This window comes from Halyomorpha halys, unplaced genomic scaffold (genome assembly GCF_000696795.3).
Source record: "Halyomorpha halys isolate HHAL.00 unplaced genomic scaffold, Hhal_1.1 Scaffold749.1, whole genome shotgun sequence".
NCBI classification, from domain to species: Eukaryota; Metazoa; Arthropoda; class Insecta; order Hemiptera; family Pentatomidae; genus Halyomorpha; species Halyomorpha halys.
In genome coordinates, this window is record NW_027116653.1 from 9,118 (window position 1) to 36,204 (window position 27,087).

Genomic DNA, 27,087 nt, shown 5'->3' on the forward strand with positions numbered 1-27,087 from the left:
TAATAATAAGTAAATAGAGGTAGTGTGACTATGAATTAATTTTATATTTATTAAAAATTTATAAAAGAATGTCCTGCAGCAGTCTGGGCTTCAGGTTGAGGTTGGGTTTCCCAGGTTGTCGGTCACTGCTACTTTAACTGTCGGCAACTGGGAGTGGAACTTCATGAACCGTTTTTTGATATAATCATCTATTGACTCTTTTTGTAATTCGCGATGCAATTGACTATTTCTTATGGACCAAGGAGCATTAACTGCGATTCTTAGGACTTTATTTTGTAAAGATTGTAGTTTTTTCCTTTCCGTGAAGGATGCCGCTCCCCACACTTCACAGCCGTACATCAGCAGTGGCCTGAGGATTGTTTTAAATATAAGAACAGTTGTTTCTGGTTTTAGTTTGGAATTTCTGTTTAGGATAGGACATAGCATTGCTAACCTTGCATAAGCTTGAGTTAGTTTGATATGGTGATTCCGTACTATAGTAAGATTCTACTTTTCCTGGAACAATCTTAACTTGGTGGGGCGTTGGTTAACCCTCAGCGTGACAGGTGGTTCTGAGATCCCCATAGCTATAATTAAATCAACCAATAAAAAAATGACCAAATTTAGTAAACGTAACTTACTTCATTTTTTTTATTAATGAGTTTGCTTCTTCATATGTTTTTAATGAAGTGTTAATTGAAAATTCTATACTTATTTAAAATTTTCATCAACTCGCTGGAAACTATATCTCGGAAGGATACCTATGATGTTTCATAAGCTACTAAAAAGTACGAAAGTGTACGAATGAAGCAATTCGGTTGTAAAATATAGAAGCTTGTAAAATGTTTTGTTTTTACTTTTAGTTGGTTGGGGTCGAAGCTTCAGTGTTTTTACTCCTGCACAAAATAATCTGTTATTAAAACTTCGGACCGACCTTCCAGGAATTTTATGAAAGTCTGTAAATATATTGGTAACATGCTTAAGTTTATTCCCTCTCTGATAATGCCCACCGATTTATTCGAACACTGTTTTATCGGTTTCAGAGAATACTAAATATTTATAACCTAAATTTAACTTTCCTATATTCACACTCGTATTTATGGAAATTTTAAAAATTAAGTTGGTCTATGAGTGAATAGATGGATAAATCCTTAGATATCGAAATGCTAATGTCTACGCTCAAAAAAAGTTTATCTGTGATTGTTTTTTTCTGTTTACTGATTAAAGTAAAAATATTGACAAAACATTCTTAATTTTATAGGTTACCTGTACATTAAATTGATTGTGAAAGTTATTCACTAAACCTAATAAATTCACTTACTGGCAATTCTACAATGTCTTATTATATTGATGTAAAAGTTAAAGTTATTGTAAATTGAACCTTGCATTATCATAATGTGGTATAATGAGCAGATTATGAGCCACTTCTAAACTCACTTCCCTAATTTTTTCTCCGCCATAGTTGGGCAAAAAAACCTGTGAAAAATAGTAGTAGGTATAACACAGATTCAGTTTTAAATTTGACTGTTGTTTTACCATAACTGTACAAACACACTTATTATTAGTATGATAAACGTATGTGAGATCCTTCATTGCAGTTTTCTAAGTGTACTGTCATGGGGTACAGAGTTTGGCAACTATGAAACTAATAGCTAAAATTGCTATGGATTTATTTATCAATGGTTCATTCATGAATAAGGGTCGTATTCATGGCAATTAGTTATACCTATAGCTAATTTTTGCCATCTTTGGTTTTAGCTATAGCACATTTTTGGGATCTGATTCGGGTCCCAGGAGAACCCGCCCCCAGGAGATTTCTCTCTCTGATTGAAGGTTTGCTATCTAGTGAATGGCGTGTCTTGTTTCTATGTTTTTTTTGGATGCTACTCATGTAAGGGACGATTTAGCTTAGCTGGTAAAGCTCTTCCTATTCCGAACGAATCACTATTTAACTAATTATTTTTATGAGGTAAGTATAGGGTGTTTTTTTAAGCCCGATAGAACTTGAAATTGTAAAAAATAACACAAAAAATTAAATTGTAATCAAAATTTTTTTTTATTCGAAAGATCAATACGTGACATTAACATTTGAAAATGATTTCGGGCATATGGGCACCGCGGCTGTTCTTGACGAAGCGCATTCTGTAAAATTGTGTTCAGCGATGAGGCGCATTTTTGGCTTAACGGGTTTGTTAATAAGCAAAATTGCCGCATATGGTCGTGCGATTTGACACCTCTCGATTATTTCCTGTGGGGCTACGTGAAGTCACTGGTTTATGCTGATAAACCAGCAACAATTGACGCCTTGGAGGCCACCATTGTTCGTGTTATTCGTGACATACGGCCAGCAGTGCTCGAAAAAGTGGCCCAAAATTGGACGTCCAGAATGCGCTTCGTCAAGAACAGCCGCGGTGCCCATATGCCCGAAATCATTTTCAAATGTTAATGTCACGTATTGATCTTTCGAATAAAAAAAAAATTTTGATTACAATTTAATTTTTTGTGTTATTTTTTTACAATTTCAAGTTCTATCGGGCTTAAAAAAACACCCTTTAGTTTCATAAGGACTTGAACTGTGGTTTGACGGCTTTTTTGTTTGTCATTAGTGTCACTTTGTTACCCCCAGATTGCTGATTTTTAATTTGTTCCTATTTTATTCAAATAAATCACACGGAGACACATTAAATTCTTCGACAGTCTTCATCTTATCTATCGTCTTTATTATTTTTATTTTTATTTTTACTTTTTATTTTTTTATTTTATATGCGATACATCACGAGGAGGCCCCTCACCTCCGGACTCAAAATAGCTCCTTGAATGGATAGCTCATATGTAAAATTAAATATAACAGGTAACCTTAAAATGCCAAAGGTAGTAAAAGGTAAGACACAACACGAATTACTCTCCCTTTTTCACAGTAATGCACATACTAATTCACTTTTTATTTCTGTTTTAGAGGGTTCGGAAAAAAAAAAAATTCAAATAAAAAAAGAAACGTTTAAAAGATTAAATAGTTTTACTATTCTGATATTTTTTAAAAACAATCAGGTGAAAAGCTAATATTCTATTGATATTTGATTACTGTACTCGCTCATTACCTACCCCATCGAACGTACCTACACGCACTCCAACTAATTGACATTAATGAAACTCTGGCTTCTAAATGATCTTCATTCCGGTTTCGCGGAACGTACATGGAATGGAAGCGCCAGCATTAATTAGCATTGATGCTAGGTCCGTTCCTTCATAATTTATTTATGGGAAGTGTAGTCAGTTAGTATATTTAATAACGGTACGGGTTCCTAGAAGGGTGTGCGCAATGTACTTGTTGTGTAGGGGAAATCATCCAGGTCCCTGGTCAATACTTTCCCTTCCTTTTTCCTCTGAAAATATTCCCTTACAGATTCAGATGTAAAGACCTACAATACGCACACACTTTGCATTATTATCGTTCGGTCAAAATCCTAATATCTTATATCTCTAGCGTTTCAACTATTTTAAGAATGGGTAGAATTATTTCTAGTAATATTACAGTTTTCTATCTATCTCATCTGAATATTAGTTTGAATGTGAATCTTAACGCGATTCATTAACTAAATGAAATATTGACAATTTTTTGTGAAGTAGCTGATTGAAAATTATTTATATCATTGCATCCAACAAACATGAACTGTATAAATTGATTAGTTAAAGTTCTGCTTAGGTTAGATTACCCTCCGTTTGGGATTCACCCGGACTGTCAGAAATTGAGCACCTGGGCCCGTCAGTGGTTGGAAAATTTCGATGGTGCGCGTTGCCAATTTTGGAGAGAAACCCCGAAACTTTCTAATAACACTACTATGGTTGTACTGTACCTGGATTTTCTCCTTGAAAATACGAAATACTTCGGGGAAGAACTTTTTTGCTCTCCAGAAAAGTTTTATAAAAAATCCTAATAGCATTGCGGTTTAACTGTCACACACTCCTTGTATTTAATTGAAGACGCAGTAGTTCAGTATTTAGAAGAAGTATGTATTTATAAAAAGTGAAGAGCGTTAAGAATGATGGAATGGCATTTTTTAATTTAATTGGTAAAATTAATATGGTAATTGATTTAACACTTTGCACTAAACGGCTCCAGTGAGGAGCCATTTGCCTTCAAACTCGAGGGCTTCGCTATGCAGACAATACAAAAAATTTTCTATCCATAACATGAGGACAAAGACTAATCGTAAAAACTACTGTGCATAAGATATTTCGCTTGAAAATAACTTCGAGTGCAAAGGGTTAATATTATTATAAAAATGTATTTTAAATTTTCTATCAAACATGATTTAACATTTATTTAATCAAATGAATTTGAGGAAAAGTATAATAGTGTGAAAAAAAATAGAATATTACTTATTATTACAAAAGCTATGTAAGGAAAGGAATGAAAGCAGCCGCGATAGGGAATCCATAGAGGTTTGATTTATCGATGAAGGTGAATCAAAGAATTAGCCATGACGTCACCAAAAACCTGTTCCCTCCTGACCTGACTTCCTTATCGTCTCTTCAGCATCCGTTTCGTTTTTGGTTTGCTTTTTTTCATCGAGTTTCCTTTTATTTGTTCCTTACCCACCCCTATCCTTATAAGCCTACTTGTCCGACGTCCTTTGAAATCTTTGTTCGAGCCTCATTGGGTTAGAGTAATGTCTAATCACCGCTTGTGGATGGTTACAATAGTTGATGTCGTTTCTTAATGCCATTATTACCTTTTTGGTTTCGGGCCTTTTTACTATTTCATTTGCAATTACTTGTTCTTTTAGTTGTTTTTTTTTAGATATACAATGCTCTTAAGATTGATGAAAAGAAGCAAGGGCGTTCACAGGATCAAAATTAGGGGGGAAGGCATGCCATGGTCTCAATGTGATATTTCAGCTGGGAAAAGTCGAATGAAACTAAAATTTTAAGAAAATTATATATAATTATAGCACTGCTTTACTAGTTAATACAATTCTTTGCTTGGAAAATAATTTCATTTCTTATATTAATTATGTATTTTGCTTCTAGGGGGAGGGGGATACGGCTGCTCCCCTGTGCCCCTCGCTGGTTACCCCCATGCAAAGAAGTCATAGCTTTTAATTAATGATGCTTACTTTCTTTATATTATCTGGTTATTTGTATTGGACTTTTTAAATGTTTAATGTATAGCGAAATACGATATGATTTATAAGAACGCGAATTTATGAAGACTATAAAATGCAGTTATTGTCACTACTTATAAGTTTGGTAATATAATGAAAAGTTTCAATGAACTATTCAGCTAGTCAATAGAGATCATGAACAAGTTTCAAAAACTAAAATTGCTTGATCCACAATATTTTTGTAAATTTATCATTAATTATGCACACTTTTGAATATTACCAGATTCGCAGTATTATCCTTTATATTTACTGAAAAGTAGAACTATAAACAAAAACAAAATAATATTTTTGTGAACATAATTTATTTATAATAGGTACCTATTTGAGGGAATAAATAACTTTCTGGGAAATTTTGAAATGATGTTCCCTGAAATAATGTTTGAGATCCAAAAGTTTGATAGAGTCGACATTTTGTAGTTGTTTCCCTTTATCAGTTAAAATTTTGTTGAGAAGTAATGTAGATATAATCAAATTTTTTCTTCCTCTTCCTGTATAATTCTATTAGTCTCTTAAAATATTTTGTAAGAGATTTATGTGTTGGATAAAATAAATAAAAAATAGCACGTATCATCCAAAATATATATTTTTTTTTTCAAATAAATAAAACTCATATAATCCCAATTTTTCCTTGGATTGTCTACATTTTTGTCTATGACTCATTTTAAAGGACTTGAGACGTAGCAATGGAGGCTTATTAGAAGTTGAAAGCTCAATGGATTCTTGATGAAAAACACCGAAAATCTAGTAGAGGACTGGAATTAAAAAAATAAAATAAAATTGTTTTGTGGCAGAAAATAAAACAAATTTTTATCCACTTCTTCATTATCAACTCCTCCTCATCTCCCCCCACTGGTTTTCCAAAAGGTTCAGGATTGGCTTTTACATTTTGTATGTATCTGGTGTTGACACTTTATATGTATACTAGTAGGCATACTCATAACTAGGAAAATAAAGCAAACGGTGAATATTCATGAATTATGAGGTTCTTTTTGTTTGAGTTGCTGATTACTTTCTCGGAATAGATGACTCCCTGGGGAAGAATAACTTTCTATGGATTGGATGACAAACAGGAAATCTTTCTTTTCGTCTAGATGAAATATCCTGTACTTTCTCTTTTATGGTTTCTATGAATTCTTTTCATACACGGAGTGAAACTTTGAAAATGTAATTTGAATTTTTAATTGTGAATGTTCAAGCCAAACAAAAGTCGGATGAAACTTCATTTTGGCTTTTGATTATTAAAATTTTTAATATTGTTTAAAGGTCCCTGTAGGTTTCTAAATATTGTCGCTAACATACAAACTATAGAAACAATGTTCTAATGTATTTGGAATCTAAAAAAGTATTCCTGAAAAGTAAAAAGATATTAATATACTGAAATTTAATAAGGGCCCTAACCACATCTAACTTACTTCTTGAAAGTATTTTTTTCAAATACAAAAATGATCTGCCTACTCCGGAGAAGTGCCCTCACATTTCTCCCAGAGTGGCTCCTAAGTGATGGATGAACCTCTTGATCCACCTGTTGAGGGGGCTGTCAATCTCTAGTTCAATCACTCTCATAACTTGAGATCTTAGCAAAGAAAGGTTGTATACTATTTACTTCTCATACTCTTTTGTGTCTGTATTTCTTACCTTCTATTAGTTTGAGTTGATGCTCATTCATTTCGATAAGGGATAATCTTGTCGTCTAGATAATCCTCATCGGAACACACATCTTTACGTCTGACTTTTTGACTATGTTGAAATATGAAATTAAAATTTTTAATTGGAAAATTTGATATTTTATATAACGAAACATTTTACAGTTAAAATTTTGATGAACAGTATGGGTCTCTAAAACGGAAATCTCTTGAACTAAGAACTGTGCATCTGGTTGTGTTTTTAAAACTAAGTCGGTCAAAGGTCGCAGTTAGTCCAGTCCTGTGTTAGTTCTTCGTCAAAGGACGCAGTTAGTCCAGTCCTGTGTTAGTTGCTCATCAAAGGTCGCAGTTAGTCCAGTCCTGTGTTAGTTGCTCGTCAAAGGTCGCAATTAGTCCAGTCCTGTGTTAGTTGCTCGTCAAAGGTCGCAGTTAGTCCAGTCCTGTGTTAGTTGCTCATCAAAAGACGCAGTTAGTCCAGTCCTGTGTTAGTTGCTCGTCAAAGGTCGCAGTTAGTCCAGTCCTGTGTTAGTTGCTCGTCAAAAAAATCCAATTAATGAGTTTCTCTATATTTTTTTTTCGAACGGAAAGGGTTGTTAAAGTTCACAAAAATATTTCCAGTGACAATCTCAGAAATAGGCCTAAAACAGTGAAACTTTAGCCCTTCTTATCAGAAAGATCATCATTTACAACGTTAAAGCATAAAAAAATAAATAAATTTCACTTGAATTTTACGACAAACAGTTCTCGATAACGAGAAAGTTTAAATTTAATGAAATATGCTTGTTTTGCAAAAAAAAAAAATTCTACAAATAATTCATTATTTACACGTCTCAAAGATACTCACTGTTTATAAATGGAAATAGCTTTGTAAAAAGGATATGATTGCAAAAAGATTGATTGTGATTTCCCTTCTCATATTTAGTTCATGGAAACCTTAATCTTTATATACATAAACCTAACAGGTCAGGGGGGTGAAATACTTTGTACGTACTGTTACTTGACCAACAGTTGTGCCAGGAGGTGATTTGGTTAGAATTAGGCTCGATCGCCAGATTTATTTCCCAATTAATGGTGCCTACTTTACGAGGCTGGGTGAACCCCGAAGGGCTCCAGATCGCATTTGATTATCTATAGAGAATAATAATGTTGAGGTTTTAATTATAAAAACTACACTTAACTAACCAATAGAATTTACCTCTATAACCTATCTTCTCTTAAACCTCTCGATCAAAAACTAGTTGGTCTAAAATCATAACATTTAACAAAATATTAAATTACCCTTATTCCCTTATGTTATATTTGTTATATAAGTTGTATCTATCGTGTTAGTTCTGATCCATCCTTGAAGTTCTTAACAGTACTCTACTGCATTTCTTCTCTTTTGCTTTAAGTAGTTAGCATTTCTATCTTATCTCCACACTTCCAGTGTTTTGCTTAGTTGATAATTTTAGATAAGCCAGGAATGATAAGACGTCAGTGTTGCATCTATTCGTTCTTTAAGATGAAAAAAGTGAATGTTGTTTTTTTTTCATACATCTATCATATTTATTAATTGAACTGAACTAAAATAGAATGAAAAGAGTGTCATAATTTACTTCTTCATACTGCATTATATCACAAATACAAAATATTATCATGGATATACCGTATACCAGGAAGATTTTCTATGGTTTATCTGGTCCTAATCATACTAATTTTATTTAGTTTTTTGGATTAAAATTTTAAAATAAAATCATCTAATTTAGAGCACATTTCATGTACAGAAATAACTCTTTTCTTTCATATTCTTATTATTAGATCTCTGAACTTTTTCATTCAATAAACCTAAATTTTGTTTTTCATATACTACCATATGTTGAAAAATTAAGGATGTTTCAATCTTCTTTATTATTACAGTTTGCACTTATTATTTATGTATGTAACATTCTTCAACCACGGTTTACAGTATAATTGAAAAGTTTACCTCCTTTCTTAAACACTTGTTATCAATTTCTCATGGATGTGATCTTTTATACCAAACATTAAAATCAAGTTACATGTAATGCTAACATTTTTGCTATTGGTAATTTCCATATTTTTGAATTCCGTGATGTAATTTGCTAGTAACTAGAAGATAAAGAAGAATTCTCAGGTATTTGAAAAAGAACAAATAGAAAACCCCCTTTTTTTTCGATTTAGAATAATGTGTTTCCTGTTTGGTTTATTTAATTATATTTCATTTACTTCGGTACATTAAAATTCCTGGTTACTTTTAATTGCGGTTTTATGGAGATAATAAACGGAATAGACGTCTAAATTATTTGTTCTAACACAGTATAAATTGCGTTGTTTCTGAAACTTAGCTTTTACCCTTATTGTATTAAGGTTCAATGTTTTATTACATTTTAGGAATGTGATTAATTTTCTTGCCTAAATTTAAAAAAAAATTGGCAATAGGGTTTATAAATTTGGCAATACATGCTCGAAAATTACAATTGTTAACCTTACATGATGACTGGTGGCAACTAACCTTGTAACTCCTGGCAGTGTTGCGTAAACTGATAGATTCCACTCTCCTTTTTTTGTTTTCCTTTTCTCCAGTTTATGTAGAATTGTATTTTTCTTTTAAAAAAATATATTTCTTTAAATACGAGTTCTTGTTTAGTTGTTTCATTGAGTTATCAGATGTTGTAAAATTAATGCAACCGTAACAGTGGGTTACTTTACCAGATTTTGGACTTTTTTTTTAATATGAAAATACCACTAAAATATATAAGAGTAAAATAAAAAAAATTAGTTTAAATTTTTATGAATAACTGATGGTTTTTCATTCAAATATAGCTTGACTTAATACTCGGAGAAGAATTATATATTAATAAACGTTGGTAAAAGAAAAATACCAGATTATTTTTCAACTGAACTTTGCAACCTCCTAGTGGTAGGTTAACTTTTCTTCCCGACACTTTCTCACCCTTTACTAATACTGGTGTGCCTCTCTGAGCAACTTGAAACTTTTAACTACAGTCCAGGAATACATATCCCTTAAGGAGCAAAGTTACCTACTTTTTATTTAACTTCACATTAATTATTTATTGTAGGAGGATAGTCCGGGTGGCGGTCAATTAAGGTATCAAAATAGTAAAAGAAAACTAATTATTGTAAACCAACTATTATAATTATTGTGTTCTGAGGAATGGAATTACGGAAGTTTAGGAATTGTTTGAGTACAGTTATGGATTTGCGTGTGATTTGAGAAATGTGGTTATTCCAGGAGAGGTGTTGATCAAAGGTGACAGCAAGGTTTTTTATTGTAGGATAGAAGTGAATCAGTTGGTTGTTAAGGAATAGTAGAGGACAGTAAAGGAGGGTATGAAGGAGGCGCTTGGAACCAATAAGAATGGCCTTCGTTTTTTGGCATTCAGCTTCAAATCATTGTTAGACGCCCATGCGTTAATGCTGTCAATATCTTCTTGTATCTTTTGGATGGCCTCAAGCATTTCGGAGGGATGGAAGGACAGATAGATTTGGAGATCGTCTGCGTATAGGTGGTACTGTGCGTGGTGAATGGAATCAGGAAGATCCTTGATATAAATGGAGAAAAAGGTTGGTGAAAGTGAGGATCCCTGAGGAACACCTTGTGACAGAAACAGGGGAGAGGAAAGAGGTTTGTTCTGTCAATTCTAAAATGTTTGTATCTTGTTTTTACATATGCCCCTGACGAAACCCTGCAAAGTGGGGCGAAACGTTAGTTTACAATAAATAGTTTTCTTTTACTACTTTGATGCCTCTATTGACCGCTACCCGGATTATCCTCCTACAATGTACTTCATACTGTCCACTATCTTCTTTCAATATTGATTATTTATGTTAATATTAAAGGGATTAAAGAAAATATAGATAAAGTAACAAGTATCCGAACTAAGTTACCTGTTTATAACATTCTCTAGCTTAGAAAAACAACCATGGATTTCTTAAATCCATCATTAAAATACTTTCTTACAGATTTATCCTTTTATCCCAGTATCTCTCACTTTATTTAATTTTTTTTTATTTGAAAATTACTACTGATTGAAAAAGACATTGTTTCTTGGAAACTCATTTAAACAATACTACGTCGCAATTTTAAGATTTTTCTTGCTAATAGCACGTTTATCTTTTAAATATTTTTCTGTATTTTTTTGTCATGTTTTTATTATCCAATAAATTTTAAAATAGCAATGATTTAAAGCGGTAATGCCCTTTAAGAAGGATTTGATGAAGCGTTGGTTTTATTGCCGTCTTTTATCCAGTTGCTATAAAAACACTCTCAGAAAATCCACTTGTTCAAAGGGATAAAAAAGATTTTTTTTTTTATTCTTCCTAATCTTGGTGCTTCTTAAAATTAGTGCGCTATATTATTTTTGCCCCTGCTTTTTTTTTTTAATTCCTTTCCGTTTGCTATTCTAATAATATAAATGTCTCAGTTCTCTGAATAAGACTTGGGATCTTAATCTTTAATTTTAATTATTATTACTGGTTTATTTAATTAATATTTTTTTTTAGGTGTGTTTTTTTTTAAATATTAAAATTTTTAATATCTCGGCGTGTGATCAATTATTTTCTCAATTAATACTGGCATAAAAAAATATAACCTTAGAATAAATATTATTTATTATATAACCTTAGAATAAATATTATTAATTATATTTATTCTAAGGTTATTGTTTATTTTATTGTTTTTTTTATGCCAGTATTAATATTATATACTATAAATAACTCGATGCGGCAAAAGAGTAACAGACCGTGACTGCAATGACTAGAATTAAAATAAATTATTCTGATGATTATTAATGACCCAACTTCTAAACATCTTAAACTTCTTTTCAACTCCTTTAACGGGCAATCTATTTTAAGTTTTCCTGCTCGTGTTTATTAACCGGTTAATAATATCATTAATGAAGTATTGTAATAATTATGTCTGCACTGAAAAATCATTTTCGGATGAAATAATTACCAAAATTATATTTTTTTTTTCTATATTTATATTATATTTAAAATATTAATATTTGAAACAATGAAGTAAGAATCAGATAGTAAATTATTGGTTAAATAGATTATTTATTTTATTCTAATTAAAGAATTATTATTATCACAAGATTCGTATGATATATTACTCTTAGGCCCATTTGTATCATAATTGACCAATGACAATGAGAATTTGACGTAATTATATCGAAATAATGTATTATTTAAATAGTCTTATGTATTTGAAAGTTTAATAAATTTCGGTAATCTATTTTATTGATTATCTTATTGATGTTTGTGTCAGCTGAAAGGTTTTATCAGCCAAATTCATTGTCAAAGTGACTCTTTTAAGAAACCTAATTATCAAATATTGTCCGTGAGGGACTCCTTTTGTCTTAAGTCAGCAATGGCGGTGTAGGGTGTATGGTTTAGTTTCCGACATAGCAGCCTTCGAACCATTAGTAGAAAAGAAAGTACTCCAATATTAGTTTAGCTCTTATACTAAGCAAAAATTTAGATGCAATATAAAACTTAATATATAGGTGATATGTATATTATATGAGCCCTGTAGATATGTTGAATGTCAAAATGAAAACTTTTATAATGTTGAAATGTTTTTTTTATTATAAAGAATTTTATTTATTAATAAATCTTAAAACTGGAAACACATTCCATAACTTAATGTCAACATAATTCTCTCAAACCCAAATTTCCTAGGGATTCCTTCAACAATTTATGAAATTAGTTTTTAAAAAGCCTGTTATTCTAAATTTATACGATTCCGGATATGCGCAGTTATACTAAAATATAAGGGACCTGTTTATTTTATCATACAATCAATTATAAGGATCAGAAATCATTTTCAATAATGGTATAAAAAAAAAAAAAATCAAAACGTAAACGATAGAATTATAAAGTCCCTTAAGAGGCTTTTAGTACTGCAATGATTCTTAGTAAGCTCCGTCTTAACATACACCCTTGACCTGCCAATTAGGGTGTTCTTCTAATTTGTTATTTTGTGGAAGGTCATGAGTTCTCTTCTTAGTTTGAGCTCTAAAGCCTGATGTACTAGAGAACTAAATCCCATCTAAGAAGCAAGATGAGGGGGAAGACCCAGCTATTTATTTTAGGCTTCAATTACGATAAATGCTATTTGAGCGTCCTGTTTTTGATCTGGACATTTTTGGATGAAAATAAGTATTCCTTGTTTGAAGCTTAATGACGTAATTATTAACTCTCCTCAAAAAACTGCTAGGAGGGGGATGTAGCGTTATAGGGATTTACTTACGGCAAGCTCCCTTAATTAATGGTATGCTTTTAATATGCTATTATGGAAATAAGTATTGGATTACGCTTTAAAAAAAAGAGAGATATGGGTTAGTTTTATACCTACTTTATATTATTATTTATATCATAAAGAGAGATTATAATATTACTATTGTTATAAAGAACTACAAAGCTGAACTGCTAGAGGGAAAACTCCAAATGCTCTTAAGAAGTGTTGCTGCCTGGATACGGAAGGCTTAACAAGATATGTAGATATTCTATCACTTAGTTCCTAACAAATAATCTAGAACAAAAGATAAGAGTGAAATAGGACTTTTCTATAAAATATATTCTTAGCTTGCGAGAAAAGTTTTCCGAGGACTTAAGCGAAAGAAGATTTTCAGTTAAAGGGCTTTGGTTTGGATGTGGGGGAACCCTCCCTGTGACAAAAAGTAGAGTTTTTGGAGGAAGCGGGTTTTAGAAGGACCAGTTACATAGGCTAGTTGAAAATATTTCCCTATAAATCCTACATCACAATCTAAGCCTAAACTTGGTTTTGTTTATTTTATGCCCGAAAAGGGAGATAAAATCTCAAAATTACGTATTCTACTTGTTCTGTCTTTTTTTTTTTTTAATATTTTCAACTATCAGTGACACAGTAGAGAAAGAAGCGCCAGGATCTTCAGGAGTCCTGCTTTTTCCTTCTCAAGTGAAGAGGGGGAGGGGACAAATTCGCTTCGGAGATTCCCAGGCTGAATGTAGGAATGAATATGTTCAAGATGGCATTTCAGTAATTATTATTTTGTACTTTATTCCCACCCCCATATTTATTATATTCTTATCATATATTTTATAATCGATAAAATTTTTAGTAAACCTCCATTAGCTCATACAAGTAAACACAGTTGTCGTTTTTTTGGGGGGGGAGGGGTTGGAGAGAAACCGTCCGGGTAAAATTATTCCAGTGTGTTAGGGCTCTAAGGTTTATATATATTTGTTCCTTTAGAATTAACCCCAAAGTCACTATTAGCTGGAGACTAGAGGATCAAAAATTGGTGTACTCTTAAGTTTTCATTTTTTATACTTTTTAATTTCCGAAAAACCTTTTCATGGTTTGTTATTAACTCTTATAAAAAATAATTAATGACAAAATAAAATAATTTCTTGTACTATTTTTTTTTTTTAGAGAGTACGTTGATTTTTTTATAATAAAAAATAATTTCCTTAAATACTTCTCTCTAAGCTGTATTTTCGTTTTAAAAAGCAAAATATAAACAATTATGAATGGTTCAACTTGTCGTTATTAGTTTTTAAAATTATTTCTGTGCTTAAAAACTGTTAATTGAAAACAGCTTACTTAGTTTTTAGATTCCAATAATTTTATTTTATGATTTATCTGTCTATTTTTGTATTGTAACCACTCCTCATTTATTTGAACAAGTACCTTTGTTCACATATAAATAAATAATTGATTTATCATACTCATCATGAGTACAGATAACACTTCGCTGATTGAGAACTTATTTTGTTTAAAAGAAAATAAATATAATCAAAGAAATTTTTAAATTATAAAATAAATGAACGAGGAAAAGATGGTTGGGGGTGCGGTCAATGATAAACACAAATAAGTTGGATTAACCTATTTTATTGTGCCATTGTTTCGGCTAGAATTTCTAGCCTTCTTCAGGGCTAAAAACAGAACAAGATAACAACCACAGTTAGTATAGAAAAATAACAAAAGAAAGTATAAATAGAATAATTATATAAAATAAAATTTTTCGAGCTAACAGGTTCGTTTTTATTCTTTTTTTATTTTATTTCCTCTTTCTTTATTTTACTCTTTCCCCTTATTTTCTCCACTTTTATCCATTTTCCTTACCCGCGTTATAAGTTTTGTTCACTATATTATTATTGGTGTTTTCAGAATTTTTTTTTTCTATTCATTTCTTGGTATACTTTACTTATATTTTGCCTCTTTATCAACTATTATTGTTACTTATGTTTTCTTCCTCTCAATTTTCATTTTCTTTTCATATTTCAATTTTTAAATTATTAATAACTAATATGTTCATACTTCTTTGCATTATATAACTTCATTTTTATTTAATTTCCTTAATTATGATATTTTACCCACTTTTTCAATTGCCTATGTATACATTTTATTTCCCGCTTCTCCCATCACTTCATTTTATTAATTCTATTTTGTAAAATTATTCATTCTATGTGTAAAATTATTCTGTTTATACTTTCTTTTTTCTTTTTTTATTTTTCTATACTTACTGTGGTTGTTATCTTGTTCTGTTCTTAGCCCTGAAGAAGGCTAGAAACTCTAGCCGAAACGTTGGCACAATAAAATAGGTTAATCCAACTTATTTGTGTTTATCATTGACCGCACCCCCAACCATCGTCTCCTCGTTCTTCATCCACGGTCAACTATCTCTCATAATTATAAAATAAATGAAAAGATATAACATTTATTTCAAATACGAATTCACAGAAATTTTGGTCTTCAGTTAATTTTGAATATTCCAAAAATATCTTCAAATATTGTTTATATTTAAGTTTTATACATTTAGAGTTTCGAACATTCCCAATTTATAAATAAGTGAAGTCATATTTTGATTTAATATGTCTTAAAATATCTCTTATGTCTGGTTAGGAAGGAGGTTCCCTACGTTTGTTCACTATTTCAGAGAATAAAAATTAGTATTAAAACAACCTTTCTGTTAATTAATCGTTATTTAGATTTTAAAGATTCCCTCATCTTTTATATGAGGCACAAGTTATTCTGGATATTTTTCAGACTGACATATACTGTATGGTCTCACGACCCCCTGAATGATTGCGTACAGGAAGCTCCCATATTTCAGTATGATTGCCCTATCCCATCACCACGTTTGCCAAGTCAGAAAATTTTATAAATTATTTTCGTTATGTTGATTTATGTTAATTCCTCGCCGGAGAGGCATTATTTCTGAGAAGAGCCCATCTGTTGTGTTAACACATAGCTCTATTATAACCACGGACCGTTAAAGTTTTCTCAGAAATGTATTTATATTAATTCGTGTTGGTAGGAGAAGCTGGTTGCCGTCTGCTTTATCTGAATTAACAACCAAGATCTGGTTCTCTCTGCTTCTACAAAATATGACTTCAATTATTTATATGATGTGAATATATTATCATTAATTTATATTTAAAATTAATATATTACCTTTGAATCACTTTAATGGTGTTCTCTTAACTTAGCTGAAAATAATTCCAAGGCATTTCTTAATAAATTAAAAAAGTCATGCCATTGATACAGGTTAGACATTTTTACGCATCCAGCGTGTCAAAATTACACGCAACTTGACTAAAATATGCACGGTTATTAATGTAACGGTTCTATTGATAGGAAAAATAAAATAGAAAAGCTTTCTCATATACAAAGAAAAGAAAAATAATGTAGAAAATTCCTAAAGAAAACGTTAGAAAAACCGTCTCCTATAGACCCTGAATGACTATAGAATTTATTTTCCAGAGAATCCATAGAACAGCTCAATTACTAAGGTTGTTTTGGCTTCTTTAAAGCAGCTCTTGATAATTTTGCTGAGTCCTCTTATTTACACATCAAATATTAATTTTAATATAAAATAATATCATTAAGAGAGTTACTTACCTTTGTATACCTGTGATGGCATTTTAATTATTTATTTGTGAATCCAACATTCTCTTCATGGATATTAAGAATACAAGATGGATATGAAAATAAATATCAATCAAAATACGAATATATAAATATATATCTATGGAACAGCTCAATTACTAAGGCTGTTTTTGATCTCCTTATCAATATTATGGTATAACAATTTTTATTTTCGTAAACAATTAGTAAAATTAACACTAATTAGACCGATTAGAAGGATGGACTCTATTAGACGAATGTCAACTTGGTACTCAGTGTAACTTTTTTAAAAATAAATCTTATTAAAAATGCATTTAAATGTTCTCTTCGATATACATTAATAAAAAAAATGTTCAAACGAGTATTTTAAATTTAAAATATATTCAAATAAGAATTTTAAATTTAGTGGTGACAGCTTGTTTTCTGATACGATATGGATTCAGACCTCCTGGAAAACCACAACGTGATCCCAGATTAAGGCACAGGAAGAAGGGTAATCACTCGTACCTCCTAAGTACATATATAGTTTATGTCGTCGTTTTGAGTACTATTTTTCCTGTAATGTATATATTTGAACCAAGCATTTAACCGGGAACTCTTTATAAGCGGGACGTTGCTATAGCCGATGTCCTTGGACGGGATACGTATTAGGGGCCGTCCGTGGCTCAGGTGGTTAGGCCTAGGTCAATCGTTCTGAGATATGCAGGCGGCGCTAGATCGAATCCGGCCTGGGGCGTTGACTTTTTTCATGAAGTGGTGGTCCCACAAAATGAAAAACTTGACCCTTCACATCAGGCATCACCTTCGCTGTGGATTGCCTTAATATTAATAATACTTTAAGGAAATAACACATGTAATATTTAAAATAAATATTGTAGTAAATCCTTTTATTTTTTTTAATATGAATTTATTATTGACTTCTTAAAACATTCAAGAAAAGTTGCTACCACTAAAAAACAAACATTGCCTGTCTTTGAGCTGGTACTACATAACTTGTTTCATAAGAGCTAATTTAGGGCTGTCCATATCTCAGGTCCTTAGGTGAAGTTCTTATTAATCTGAGATTTGCGGGCAGTGTCGGTACGAATCCGGCCTAGAGCGTTGACATTTTTCATTGAGTGGCGGACCTACCAAATCAAAAACTTGGCACCCCACCCTGGATAGAATAGGTTGGTCAACTCTAATTAACTCCCTCGTATGTCAGAAATGACCAGGAAGGAGGTCAGGTAAAAAAAAAAAAATGTTAATTTATAACATACAACTGGCATCCGAATGCCTGTTCAGATTTTAAAGAACGTATGAAATTTATTTCAAGACTCGGTTCATCCACTCATATTTATATAAAATATATAAGGACTTGATGAAGAAATTTTTAATTCACATCATGTCTACTAACCATAATAGAAAGGTTTTTTTAAATATGTCTAAAGTCTTTAATGAACTGAGAATGGGAAGCAGGTAAAGATAATCCGTTGAGTGAGGCTGAAATCTGATCCTGGCAAGGGAAAGAGAATTCACTCCAAGTGAGTTTAAGAGATTGGCACTAGACAGAGTAACATTAAAGCAATCTATCTAAGCTGTCCCGACACTTCAGCAAACAACAATGGATTGATCAAGACGATTCCTCAACAAATGGTGGAAACAGTATTTTTTATTGTTATTTTTAAACTGATTTTTATCGTAAGATAAATCGATATCCTAAAAATGAAATGAATCAGGAAAATTCATTCCGATAAGTTTCATAATTATTAAATGTTTAATCTTTGACAAGTATTTACGGCAATGGATAGTGGTCTTGGCAGCAAATATTCCTTTTATTTTAAACGCTGGTTAACATTAAATAGTTTTTTATAATACTTGGTACCTTTATTGACCATCACCCGGACTATCTTCTAAAATATTCCCTTTATGTTAAAATATTGTGTGTACTCCAGGGTACATATCGTAGGTTATTTATCCTGAATGTAAGTGTAATGAATAAATACAATTAAGCTATGAAACACTCAATACATTTTATACATTATGAATTTACAAATTAATTCACACGAAAACACTCAATCCAAAACATGCTCCGTACCTACGGTAAACTATAATTTTGTAGGAAAAAACCCTATTGAATCAATTATTTGTTGTTTAACCCGACGTTTGAGTTCCAATACTCGAGAATTATATACCTATAGAATAAATAACAAAATTAACTAAAAACTTACTCTATCCAAGGTCCCTGCTTGTAGTCTAGGAACAATTTAGAAAATAAACAATCTTCCACATCAGATTTGTATTGGAAAGATTAAACCCATTTTTTTTTTGTCATTCTCAGACTTAAATGGGAAGATCGAAGAAGAAGGTTATACCACAACGCCTAAAGAGAGACAACACAAATTTAAGGAACCAATAGAGGCGCATAATTTCGGGGAAAACTTTACTAATTTTAAACCTAACTACGTACAGGATATCCTGAATAATTAAGATTCAAGCGAATTTTTTTTGTTCAATAAATATTGCATCAATTAATAATGTATTAATATTGTTTAAGAAAGGTATCAAATTAAAATCTATTAATTTTCTAGTTCTTATTTTGTTCTTCAACCCCGAAAACTCTTCCCTTGATTTGACTGTATTTGACCTTGACGTAGGGCTTAAAGATCTCGCAGGTTTTCCTCAATTAACGAGGTTATTTTTCGAAAGGTAGAAAGGCCGAGACAAGTTTCCTCCTTTTCCTCAGTAGATTCAATGGAGCATCTGGAAGTGGAAACCTTTTCCAATTGTAAACTCAATAACAAAAATCTTATAATAAAGTTATTAAAATATAATGTTTCATTTAAGTTGTCTTATAGAAATTATTATAAATAGTAATTTTATTTAATTTATATGTTTGCTTGAATGGGTCTAACGATTTTATAGGATATGTTAACTACACTAAGAAATCCAATAATTTCTGCGATACGTTTTTCCACTCCGATTTCCTCAAACGGTAATGTTTTTCTCAATGCTTTATTGTCTGTGGAATACTGCAATATAGTTTAGTGTAAATATCAATCCAAAGTGAGTCAAATAAAAAAAAAATTATTCATACATTAAAAAAAAGTATTACTTTCTGGAATGGGGTATTCCCCGAATCCCATGTGTGCCGGGGTATTTTCCTCTTCTAAATTGGCTTTTCACCACTGAAGGTTCCAATTTAGAGCTTTTCAATCTCCTCTTGGCCCAATTGAATCCTCTGAGTTGTAAATTAAATTGTTTTTTTCCCTTGAATTACTTGAAAGTGATTAAAAACGCAATTTCTCCGACATGTCTTAAATGTTTTTTCTTTTATTAATTTTACCTAATTTGTTTAAATTCAGCCTACTTTTGGGTAGTTAATGCGATTTTTGAAAGTGATATTTCAAAAATGTTTAAAGATAATTTATTGCAATGCTTGCATTTGTTTTTTCTTATCAGGATTTTTAAAAACTTTAAAGTTAATAAATAATATAAGTTTTATATTAATGGTATTTAATGTTTAGTTCTTGTAACTTTTTATAAATTTATTATAAAAGGTTTATAATAAGAGAAAATTACATTATTATTGAATTTTAAAAGTAAACTTACTTATTCAAGGTAAATCTCCATTTATTGTATATATTTATATTTTGAATATGTTAAGTTATTAACATAAACGAATTCCTTTTGGATCAGTGACCATTTATTAAAATTGTATTCGAAAGTTGCAGTCACGGGTTAACGAAAGAAGTTGAGTTCTGTTTTCACTACATATTAATAAATAATTTTTATATTCAATATGAATTAAGTATATCAATTTCTTCTCTTAATTTTGCAATATATACAACACACGCGTGATAAATAATTGTTCTAATAAGTTAACTTATATTATATTTACATATATACCGTACATTTTCTGAAATATTTTATTCATGAATAATGTACGCCCGACCAAGCATACCGTTCAGGCCTGATTTAAATTCAAGGTAAAACACGGTTAAAATGTTGCCTGGCTTTTGAATTTTACTGTCAGACGCACGATGTATTTACCAAGGTTTTCTCTCTTGTCTCTCCTTTTCTTCGCTTTTCAGTTATTATTCTTTTGTGTACCGTTAACTATTTAAAGCCATTGTCTGTTACGTTTTCCTGATAACTTTGTTCTGTTTAGCAAAGCTTATACAAAGTTTATCTCTCACTCTGTCATATCAACAGGAACGTGACCAGATTTTAAAAGAAATATTTCGCTCTTGTGTTTTGTGAAATATCTTCAACCTTTTTAGAAGAGGCATTTTCGAATAAATCATAGATTTAGTTTTATTTGTTAAAAAAAATTATCCTTTGCTTTCATAACATAAAAAGTTAAAAAGATGACGTCTTTAAAATGTGCTTTTTAAATTGTATACTTTATTCGACCGAAGAGGGTTTATACTTATATATTTTATTGCATCCAGGTTGTTTATTCATGAGATACTCAACATATTAGACGAAATTTGTTTGTGTAGGTGATATGTATATTTAAAATTGAAAGCTTTATATGTTTTTATGATATATTAATGTCGTTAATTTATAAAATTATCATTATTAATTTCTCTCAGACGAAGAATAAAAAACGGTCAAGGTAAGTTTTTCTTATAAATTAAAGTAAGCTGCTTTCATTCAGATGTTTTTCAATTTGTTGTAATGTCTAATTCAACTCCCGAGCATAAAGTATTCCAGTAAAGAAGATAAAAAGGGTGAATTAAGTGACGGCAAGATTGCTGGTTTCTGAAATAATTCAAATGGACTCGGACAATTTGCTTGTCCATCAAAATCCACTCAAGCTTTTTTGCATGTTTTAGATTTCTTTTACCTATTACGGGGAAATCCATTGTTGATTATGAATTCAGTAAACTGATGTGTAACTCTCCAAATTGATTTTCAGGAGATCATTAATTTACAAATTAAAGTATTTTAAAGATCAGGATTAGAATTCAGTGTGAAACTATTTATGTAATAGGAACTGGAAGGCCTGGAATTTGACAAGAAATTAATTATAATTTATTTATTTAGGGGCCAATATATGTTAAATTATTTGATAAACCATATCGAAAAAATATGAAAGGAAACTAAAATTAATAATAATAATCGTAATAAAACAATATAAATTAATAAATAGGAAAATAATTCATTAATATTAAATTGACATTAAATAATATTAATATTTATTATTAAATTTACTACTTTAATATTGAATAAGTAAAATGATTTGTATTTAAAAAATCCATTCTTATACACAATATTTACGCTTAACCCAAGAAGCCATGAGTGGAGAGTAGGACTCCAGGAGATTCCAGTGCTTCTCTTAACCGCTTAACTGGCATTGAAAACCAGTGGAGGCTGAGCAAGGGAGCTATAGGCCCAGATGATTAAGATTCGAATTGTGATTCTGACCATTAGTATGAAAGTATCGTTAAATTATCATTCACCATTTTCCAGTCTGTAATATCTAAATATTTTCATACACAAAAAAAGAGATTATTTTCTTATATAAGGTTGTTATAAATTCTAAAATTATTTTCCATAGTAAAGCATAGAAAGGAAATTTAATCCGCTATATTCCATATATTTTTGTGCACAATATGCACATTGAAATATTTTTTCATAAGGTTTTAATTTTAGAAAAAATATTTTTCGTTTATACACATCAAAGTAAATCATTATTCTAGAGTAAATATCTGTGAAAAAAAATAAAAACAACTTATGTGAGAAACTTGCTTTATGATGGCTAAAGACCCACTTCAAGGTCTTCATTTTATGTTTCTTTAAATATTTCTATATTTAATCTATAGGGACTATAATATATCTATAAGGACGGTGACAAATGGTGAAAAAAAAGTGCGAGAGGGGTAGCTCAATGAGTAAGGCACTACTGTCTCTCGGGACCTAGTTTTGAATCTCACCGTATCAGAAATTATTTATTACTGTATCCCTGAGTTAACCCTGTGCGTTCAGAAACCCTGATGAGCCACACCCAGCCTCGATGAAGTGGGGAAAAATCTTAGCGTTATCAAACCTCCTTTTATAAACGTTATTTAAAAAATATATCCTTACAAAGTATCTTAAACCCCCTGAACTTTCATGAGTTATTGCGGTACAGATATGGCAAAAAGCTTCTGGGGTCTAGAAAGAAAGTTTTAAATCCTTTGTTCTTTAATGAATATATTTTTTTGTAACGCCGTTTTTTATTTTCAAATATTAAACGAAAACAATTTTTTTTCATGTTTTGGTAACCGCCATTTTTAACTTATAGAAAATATTAAGAATATATTTCTAAACTTGTATATAATATATGAAGTTCCTAATTGAACTTTAATATATTTTTTTTAGATATTTATAAATTTCTCACTTTATTTAATCCATAAATCTTTACCATCATTGTCACCAAGGCCCTGTTTCATTGAAAAGTATAAACTAATACTATTAGTCTTATAGTTTATACAATTTTACTGGATTGTGCAGTGTTGACTTATGATTTTAACTCATACAATATCACTAATAGTCATTACCATCACGAAGCAACTATTATAGGGGAATTAGTGCTTGTACTTTGTAGTTTGTCTACTTGTATTTATGAACTATTGCTTTTAGCTAACTAATTACGAAACAGGGCTCTATGAGTCAAATGAGGGCTTTGTGGAATGTAATTATTTAAAATATGGACGGAACGCAGAATTTAAAGCACAAATATTCACTTTATTGCAATATATAATGGTAAAGTTAACTCCATGTCCATATCAAGCCCTAAGTATGGGATCTGGCTAGGCCAATGTAGAGCTTTATTAACTGTCATTCGTAAACCACATCAGACAAGTGTCTCATGTCATATGGTAAACCTCAAATTTAGCGAAAATTACAGTAAATGTTTTAAATTATTAACTCGAAAATATCCGTTTATCAGTATTAATAAATCTCGATTTTTTAAAAATTATTTAAACTTCTGACTTCTAATCTGAAAACATATCAAGCTCTCTTATCAAAACATATCAATATTTTTCCCTTCCACTTATATTCCCGGGGTATAAAATAAATTAAAATACATCGTTGAAATTTCTTTCCTGTATTTCTAGGAAAATATATTGTGGATTAGAGTGTTACAATGACTCGTATTTTATCTTCGATAAAAAAAAAAAAAATCTAGTATAATATTAAATGTTTTTTATATATTTTTTTCTCTTTATCCAATAGAGTGTTTTCATACTCCTGTACCATAAAAAGAGGCGAGAATATATCGAGAAGAAGAAACTAATACAAATAATGGACTATTCTATTAGAGGTGTAACGACCATTTGTTGCTTGGACAGATTTATTTTCGAGGCCTCTAATGAAAAATAAATTTTTTTAAAAATTAAAAACAATGAGTCTGGTCTAAGAGTGTGTAATTATTTCACTACACATTTTTAATCCAAGTAAAAATAGTCAATTTTTAAGAAGAAATGGTTCAACAACTGAATTGAAGTCAACTATGAAAAAAAAAATGGCCTAATCTCATCCGGCTGGATGGTGCAACACTGTGCCAAAATTAAAATGTTATTGCCACCAACCCTAAATACTTAATGAATGGAATATGGTCCGGGTGCGGTAAAAAAAAAAAAACTCAAACAGTAGATAATTATACTATTTTATTAAGCCAACGTTTTGCCCCACGTTGCAGGGCTTCGTCAGGGCTAAAAAAGATACAAACACATAGTTACAAAAGGAAAAAAAAAAAGAGAAAAAAACATAAGTGTAAAATAACAGGGGTATAAAATGTAAAAAAGTAAGATATAATAAGAAAAATTAAAGGTTGTAAATAGTAAATGAAAAGGGTAATAGTAACAGATAGATAAGAGAAGAAATATTAAAGAAAATACAAATAAAGAGATGTAAAAAGAAAGAAAACAAAAAAAAAACACAAACGAATGATTAGACAGAATGCATACCTGTTTAGACGGCAGTCAAAAATAAAGTGACCGTTGGTATTGGGAGGAGTGGGGACGGCAGATATGCCAAAATAACGAAAATAATTCGTAAAGTAAACATAGTAAAAAAAGTATTTAAATTAGGTGAACAATAAATGGTAATATACATAATAGGGGGAGAAGAAATATAAAAAAAAAAATATAAATAAATATAATAAAAACAAAATAAATAAATAAATAAAAAAAAAAAAACGGTCAATCAATAATCTTCCACTAAATACTTAATGTTACTCCTGATGCGGAGTCGAAAGCCGAATTTCCTGAACCAATTTCATCCATATTTATTGGCAAAAAAAGTCTAGAAAATAATTTTAAAACACACAAACTCGCCTCTTTTTACAGTTATTTAGACCTATATCCCTTCCATTCAATGTTTTTCGTCAAAAAATCTCTCTGAACCATACTGTTAATCTTTAGGTGTAACTAGCATTTTAATGTAACAGCATCATAAAAATAAGGAATAATCATAATGATAAAACTATATCTTGTGTATTTTTTTGTTATAGGTTGATTCTAAAACATTAAGGAAGTAAAGTCAGAAAAATTTAATAAAGTGCCATTCTTGTTCTATAATTGTCTGTTTGTTTAACAGGTTCATTCATTATTCTCCGAAGGATGGATTGTCATGATTATGACTCTTGCTCCTTTATCTTTCCTTTGATTTTATTTTAAAATTAAAATCATGTTACTACTTGCCAGAAATGGACCGAAAATGTCTCAAACGGTAGAAAAGAAAGGTGAAACTCCAGTTTTGTGCTAAAGACGAGTGTCTTTGTTGTTTGTTATTGATGGTTTCATGCTGCGGATCCAGTGGTCCACTTTCTCTTGCTGCATGGCTGGGAATTGTGTTTTATATGCAAGAGTTTTTTTTATTTGTTTTTCCCATGCAACCATATAATTATTAATTGACGGAGTGAATCAATTAAAAAATCCATGATTGTTATCTAAGTCCAATTGATTTCTTATTGCCCTAACAATGGAAAACATTTTCAGGAATCTAAATATTGTTGCTAATTATTCTTCTTTAACATTATAGCAATCTATATCTATTGCATGGCCATGTATTTTTTATCAATAAACTTACCTAGTATATTGAACTTAACTATACGAAGTTAACTGATTTATTGATGCCCACAATACCAATCGTGGCTTAGAAATGACGTATTATAATAAGTGCTTTTATAAACGTCAGCTATTTGTTCCTTTCAATAAATTAGAAGGAATGTACCCAAGTAGAGAATCGATTTCACAATACCTGAAACATACAATCACCCTCTGATTTGCTTTATATCTTCTGAGCTGAACTTAATTAAAACTTCTCTAATACAAATAACGACACAAGTGAGACAGAGAGAAGTTGAGTTAAATAATGAATGTTTGTTCGTATCCCTTCATTATGAACTCCATCGTTAGGTAGAAAATTTGAGCTTTTTGTTTTGCCGAATCCAGTAGATTTCTGGAAATCCATGCCTTTTTCTTCCCTTAATTGGTATTCCTCAGAATTTGTTATTTCTTCCTTCTTCTTTTTGTTTAATAAAAATGTATGTTAAAAGTTAGTCAATGAATCCAGTTAAAGTTCATTGTCTAATTATGCAATAATTCTGAAAACTCATCTAATAACTATCAGCCTAATTTTATAACTTTAAAAATATCAATATTTATCAAAGCTAAAAGGAAATAGGAAATATGAAAGATTAACGAGAACTACTGTGGCATGCATTCTTTACATTTAGATCAATCTGCAATGATCATTTAATAATTAATTAATTATTAAAATTATATTTGAAAGTTCTGAAATATTATTTTCATTTTATCATACAGCCTGTAAATAATTTAAATTTATTTATTAATTTCGTGTAACATTATTAGATGTTAACGAACTTATTATCACTAATGAGCATATTAATGAACAATTTAATAATATTATTGCTAATATTAGTACAAAGCCAATTGTTATATTAAACAATTAGTATTACACAACTGTTAATCGAAAATTTATTTAAATCAAAGTTTAAAAACTATTTTTAGGATAAAGATAATTTGAATGATTATAGATGAATTAATGGATTATTAAAGTAGTTGGGTATGTGTTGATATATCTTGGTGTGATTTGCTCTCTGAAGTTAATGGGTCGTTTTCGGAATTTAATGTGAGATGTGCTGTCTTGAGTTATTTGATCTTGTCTTTTTTTATTTTAATAATATTTGAATATTGGAAACGTAGGCTAATAAATTATTTACTGGAATTATAGATTGGAAGTTTTTTTTCCTTTATTGTATTGAAAAGATTTTTCCTGAATGGAGATAGATTTGATTTCGTTGATGTCTAAATTAATATCCACAATGTCAGTGCATTTCAAAAAAAAATTTTAATGGACACTTATCTAGTTTCCTATTTTCAATAAACTT